General features: G+C 40.5%; 1 pseudogene across 1 annotated transcript; it reads left to right on the top strand.

The window, feature by feature from the left end:
• Nucleotides 1-4,822: 4,822 nt before the first annotated feature.
• Nucleotides 4,823-5,566, top strand: LOC306944748 (small ribosomal subunit protein eS6 pseudogene; annotated as a pseudogene). Its single transcript has one exon. The product of its transcript is annotated as a small ribosomal subunit protein eS6 pseudogene (transcript).
• The last annotated feature ends 281 nt before the right edge of the window (nucleotides 5,567-5,847 follow it).

Raw genomic sequence — 5,847 nt, 5'->3', positions numbered from 1 at the left:
TGCACCAGCTTGGGACTAAAGTGAACAGTCCCCACAAATTAACACATGGTTGGATGCCTTTTGTGAAGACTCCTCCTGGGGTACTGTGGGCAGGTGACTCCAGTTTGTCCTGAGGAAATATTGCCAGCGGATCAGACGAAGCAAAGAGCAGCTGGCGTGAAAAACTTGGCTTTGAGAAATGGAAATGAAAATGTGTCCAACAGTTTGGGAGTTCACTCCCTGTGCTAGAAAATGAGATTGAAAGAGGAGACACAAATAACCTTTGCGTTAAACTGTCCTCACTGCTTCTGGAAGCCCCTGCTGCTTCCATTAGACAGCCTTAGCTAAGACTCTGAGCAGTGGAAATATGTTTTCGCAGCAGGAATGACTTTTTCAGTCCAATATCCCACCTGCATTGAAGGCTCAGAGCTTGTTTTTGTGATTTTTGCTCTTTTTCCCCACTTTATCTACACGTAATACGAAGTGGTGCACCTTTCCAAGTGACTTAAAGAGAGATCTAGAGGAGCATAGTGGTTTCCACAGTGGGATTTGCTGTATGCATTGCTGTCTCTTCACAACCAGCTTTTAATTACAAGTTTAGTGAAGCACTGGCACGGGTTGCCCAGTAAGGTGGTGGATGCCCCATCCCTGGAAATATTTAAGGTCAGCCTGAACAGGGCTCTGAGCAACCTGATCTAGCTGTAGGTGCTCCTATTCATTGCAGGAGAGTTGGACTAGATGGACTTTAAGGGTCCCTTCCAACTCAAAAGATTCTGTGATTCTAAGATATGTCATAATCAATAGGTTGTAGAGAGGTTGTGGATGCCTCCTCCCTGGAGGCATTCAAGGCCAGGCTGGATGGGACTTTGACCAGCTTGGTCTAGTGGGAGGTGTTCCTGCCTACAGCAGAGGTGATGGAACTAGATGATATTAAAGATCTCTTCCAGCACACAAACTATTCTGTGGTTCTATTCTATAATCATGTGGAAATCTGGGCTTTGCTTGGGAAGAGATTAAAAATCACCCCTGGATATGCAGTTGGACATATCAAATGTGCGTCCAACAGAGCCTCTTTCCTTCCCCTTTCACCCAACCTATTTCAATTCTTTCACAAATCTGTACTCTGAAGTAGCTTAAGCCCCTTTCCCCATGATTTAAGAATCATGGTGCAAATGACGTGATTAAGCAGGACGAGATCTGTGTGCTATTTCTTGCCTGTGTTTTGTATTAGGTTGAATATTATGGGGAATCTTCAGAGATAGTGCTAATGCATTGGAACAGGATGCCCAGCGAGGCAGTGAAGTCACTGTTCATGCAGATTTTCAAGAAAAGATTAAATGTGGCACTGAGTGATATGATTCAGTGGGCATAGTGGGGATGGGTTGACTGTTGGACTTGATAATCTTAGAGGTCTTTTCCAACCTTAAAGATTCTATGATTTCATGTTGGATGGAACAGGCCATGTAACTCCAGCATGAGCAAATACAAAATATCTGCAGTGGTTGCCTGTTCGTCTATGTCTTAAATCCTTGTCACAGTGTTGTAGGATTGACTGGATGCAATCTCATTACTGATTGGCAGCCTTTTGAGAAAGTGAAAATTTTAATGGTGATTTAAAGGAAGAAAATATAATTTAATGCCTGAGAAAAAGGAGTGAGACCATAAGAACACTTGTGATAGGCAGGCAGGAAGTGGATTTCCTTGACATCAATCCTGGATTGATTTCAGCATTCAACTTTATTGGTTTTTCAATATCTGCATAAAGTTTAGTGTTTCATGAAACAACATTCCATATCCAGACAAGGAAAACAAAAACAAACTACAGCACACATCAGCATTGACTAAGGTAATGAAATAAGACAGTTTTAGTTTATTGTCTCATAGAATATTTTGAAAATGTGCTTATATAAACACCACCAGCCTTTCCTAAAAAAAAAGCCTCCAATGTGCATAATCTATAATGGAAGAAAAACTGGTATCAATTATGTGCTTGGTAATCCTCTCAAAATATAATAACAACAAGCTTAATGACGTCAGGTCTATCTGCTGTAGTGAAAAGACATTAAAAAGCAATCATAAACAAAAGCAGATCTTTACCTAATGCTCTGTTCACTGGGATATAGGAAGGCAGATTACTGTACTTTAAAGGTTTTGTCAGTGCCAGCAGAGCAAGGAAACATAAACTGGAGTTAGGTTTATTACACATATTTTGGTTGAATCACTATTGATGCATGAATCCTGGCCACCATCAAATACATTTGTCAACTTAGTATTTGCAGAATTGTTATAAGCAAAGCAAAGATCTCACACAATTTTTTGGTATGTGGCTGTTCTCAGACTTTTTTTATTTCTTCTTCTGAATTTGCAAAGTATAGTCAATTAGCAAAATTTGCATTGTTCTGCTTCTTCCCCCTTATTGAGGAAATCAATGTTTTCAGCCTGAGGATAAGGAATAGCAAATGCCACATATGCTTGTGCAGTGTCTGTGTGCTCTTTAGTTCTAAAAAGAAATAGGATGTATCTAGAATGAAGCTGAAGAGGATATGAAGCCAGTAAGTACAAGCATCTAGTATCAAATACTCAGGCATAATGATGATGCAATTCAAAAATTCACAGGAAAGTGGAGCATTTATTCACAAAAGAAAAAATATTTGTAAATGAATTTTTAATGACATAACAAATGCCGGTGTTAGAAAATAAAACATTTGTATTTGAGTGATGAACTAACTATATCAGCAGGTGTAGCTGAGCTGATGCAGCTCTTAAGTCTCAGCTTTATGGGAAATACAGTAGCTTTGATGCTTTCTGCTGTTGCAATCTGCAAAATAATGCTGCATTTTGATTATTGCCTCCCATGTGCATTTAAAAAAAGCATTGAGTTTTTGGTCAATATCACTAAATTATTTCAACAGTTCTTTTTTTGACATACAATATTTAATTTTTACTACATAAAACTGTTGAGTATGGAATTAAAATAATAAGTTGAATATAAAATTAAATATGAACATAAATGCAGAATAAAAGATAACATAATGAGAATATAATAGAAAATAAATCAGAATAAACAATATATCCTAAAATATATTTTAAATGGAATAGCTTTAAATGCTAAAATGCACTGTGTAAAATATTTTTTAAGCTGCACTGAAATCAGTGCATTCTTGAAGAAAAATGAGATTATGATGACTTCGCAAATTGTGATGCAGAAATATTATGCCAAAGCCCTATAAACAAAGCTAATATATTTTGAAAAACGTATGTCAAGAAGCAGTTTCAGATGACATGCTTGGGCCACATGGATAACAAGACTATTTCCATCTGATTTCAGATGGGGAAGCAGATGGGGCTGTTTCTTGCTGTTAGACTTCTGTGGTCACAGTCTCTCAAGGGCAGAACTTGAACATCTGAGTTTTTGTAATTATTATTATTATCACTACTAAAATGACTGTGACTGAATCTGGACTGCCAAATTTTAGCCTACTGTTCTTAGCACTATGAAAAGAATGGGAGATTTTCTCACTATGAGGGAAGTCTTCCACCCATTACTGTTAGGTGCCAATATGATATTGTTAATTTAGATATGGAGTTCAGTTGCCAGTACGCTGAAGACTTGTATGATATCGAGGTTCCCAGGGTACCCAACACAGGCCTGGCAGGGAGGCCCTCATTCTCCAGTCTGTCATCTGTTGCCAGGTGAGATTTCTGTTTTAATTGGTATTATATTCCTGTGTTTAGGCAACTAAATCCTGTGTTATGTATTCAGGGAATCACAGAATAGTTGAGGCTGGACGGGATCTTTGGAGATCATGCTAGACTCTGTCCAGTATATTCAAGTCTCTCTTTTACTGAGGAGCCCAGAATGGGAGACAGGACTTCACATGAGATCTCAATAGGGTGGATTAGAAGAGGAGAATCACCTCCCTTGACCTGCTTTTCCTAATACCCTAAGTATTTGATGCTGATATACAGGGAGACAAGTTGCACTCTGCTGTCTGCTGGAGTGATGATGAGATGCTTTTCTGAATCTGGAACCACAGAGAGCTCAACCATGAGCGTCTCCACAGCAGTCAACACATGACCTCTTGAGATGGCCTCTTTTACATGTCACCATGCAAAATACTAATCCTTGAACAACTACAACTGATAGCCACTTGCAAGATGTCAGGCCTTCAGAAGTTGCTTTTTGTTGCATCCCTGATTAGCTTTGAGACCTGCAGAGATGCATCGTTCTTTGGGGAACAGACTGGGGAGAGCTGCAGAAGAGTCTATATTTCTTTGCCCACAGCTGCAGATATCACAATTTATGACCTTGCTGGAAGTTACACCAATTCAAAATCATCTAGCTGCACTTAAACATAGACTGGCAGGTAACTAAAGCTTTGGATACATTTCAGTAATGATTCTTTACCTTGATTGTCATTTTTAGTGCCATTCCAATGTAACTGTCCATCTGTTTAATCTGACTGTCAATCCCACTTCTCCCTCCTTGTATTGTATCCATCAGCTTGCCAGTTTCAATGAGACTGAAAGAATGACTCAGAGTTCCAAGAATTTGTTCTTAGAAATGTACTGGAAGAGAAAGAATACATATGTAAGCCTACGGAGGGCAGAGTGTCATCACGAAATCAGGATTGGCCTTGAGCATGGTGATGACATAATGGTATTGCTGCCTCTTATGCTTTAATGAGGGAACATTAGAAGACTTAGAAATGGTTTGGATGACAGATCAGGGGTTACCAGGAAAAACTGGAGAAATTAAGGGTGTTTCAGAGATGTAGGGGGTTGTAGGTGGTGTTATCTGAGAAGTGGTGCGGTTTTTGTGCAGCGGTGCAGCTCGGCGAGGATGAAGCTCAGCATCTCTTTCCCAGCCACTGGCTGCCAGAAGCTTATTGAAGTAGATGATGAGCACAAGCTGAGAACATTCTATGAGAAGCGAATGGCCACAGGGGTTGTGGCTGATTCTCTTGGTGAGGAGTGGAAGGGCTATGTTGTCCAGATCAGCAGTGGCAATGACAAGCAAGGCTTCCGTATGAAGCAAGGTGTCCTTACTCATGGATGTGTCCACCTTCTGCTCAGCAAGGGCCATTCCTGCTACTGCCCCAGGAGAACTGCAGGGAGAAAATGCAAATCTGTTCGGGGTTGCATTGTCGACGCCAACTTGAGAGTTCTGAACTTGGTCATTGTGAAAAAGGGTGAAAAGAATATTCCAGGACTGACAGACACAACTGTGCCTCATTGTCTTGGTCCCAAGAGAGCTATCAGGATCTGCAAGCTCTTCAGTCTCTCTAAGGAAGATGATGTTTGCCAGTATGTTGTGAGGAAATTTCTGAATAAAGAGGGCAAAAAAAACAGGACCAAGGCTCCTAAGATCCAGCAACTAGTGACTCCTCGAGTTCTGCAACGTCAGTGCAGACGTATTGTCCTGAAGAAGCAGCGCACTCAGAAGAACAAGGAGAAGGCAGCAGATTATGCTAAGCTCTTGGCGAAGAGGATGAAGGAGGCCGAGGAAAAACGCCAGGAGCAGATTGCTAAGACATGCCAGCTTTCTTCATTGAGAGCTTCTACATCTAAATCTGAGTCAAGTTAGAAGTAAAGATATATACATAGACATGATACTGAAAATAAAACCCTTTTGTCGTTAAAAAACAAACAAACAAACAAACAAAAAACAAAACATGAGGAGAAACTTTTTCTCTCAGTGGTCAGGCACTGGAATGGCCTGCCAAGGGAGGTGATTCTATGGTTCTGTGACATGGTAGAAGGAAGGGATGCTATTCAGAGGGACCTCGACAGGCTGGAAAGGTTGGCCCCGGTGAACCTGATGAGGTTCAACACAGCAAAGTGAAGAGTTTTGTACTTGGGCCAGGG

Source organism: Tetrao urogallus (genome assembly GCF_951394365.1).
Source record: "Tetrao urogallus genome assembly, chromosome: 3".
NCBI classification, from domain to species: Eukaryota; Metazoa; Chordata; class Aves; order Galliformes; family Phasianidae; genus Tetrao; species Tetrao urogallus.
The sequence above is the reverse complement of the archived record's forward strand: the minus strand, read 5'-3'. Positions and strand labels throughout refer to the sequence as shown.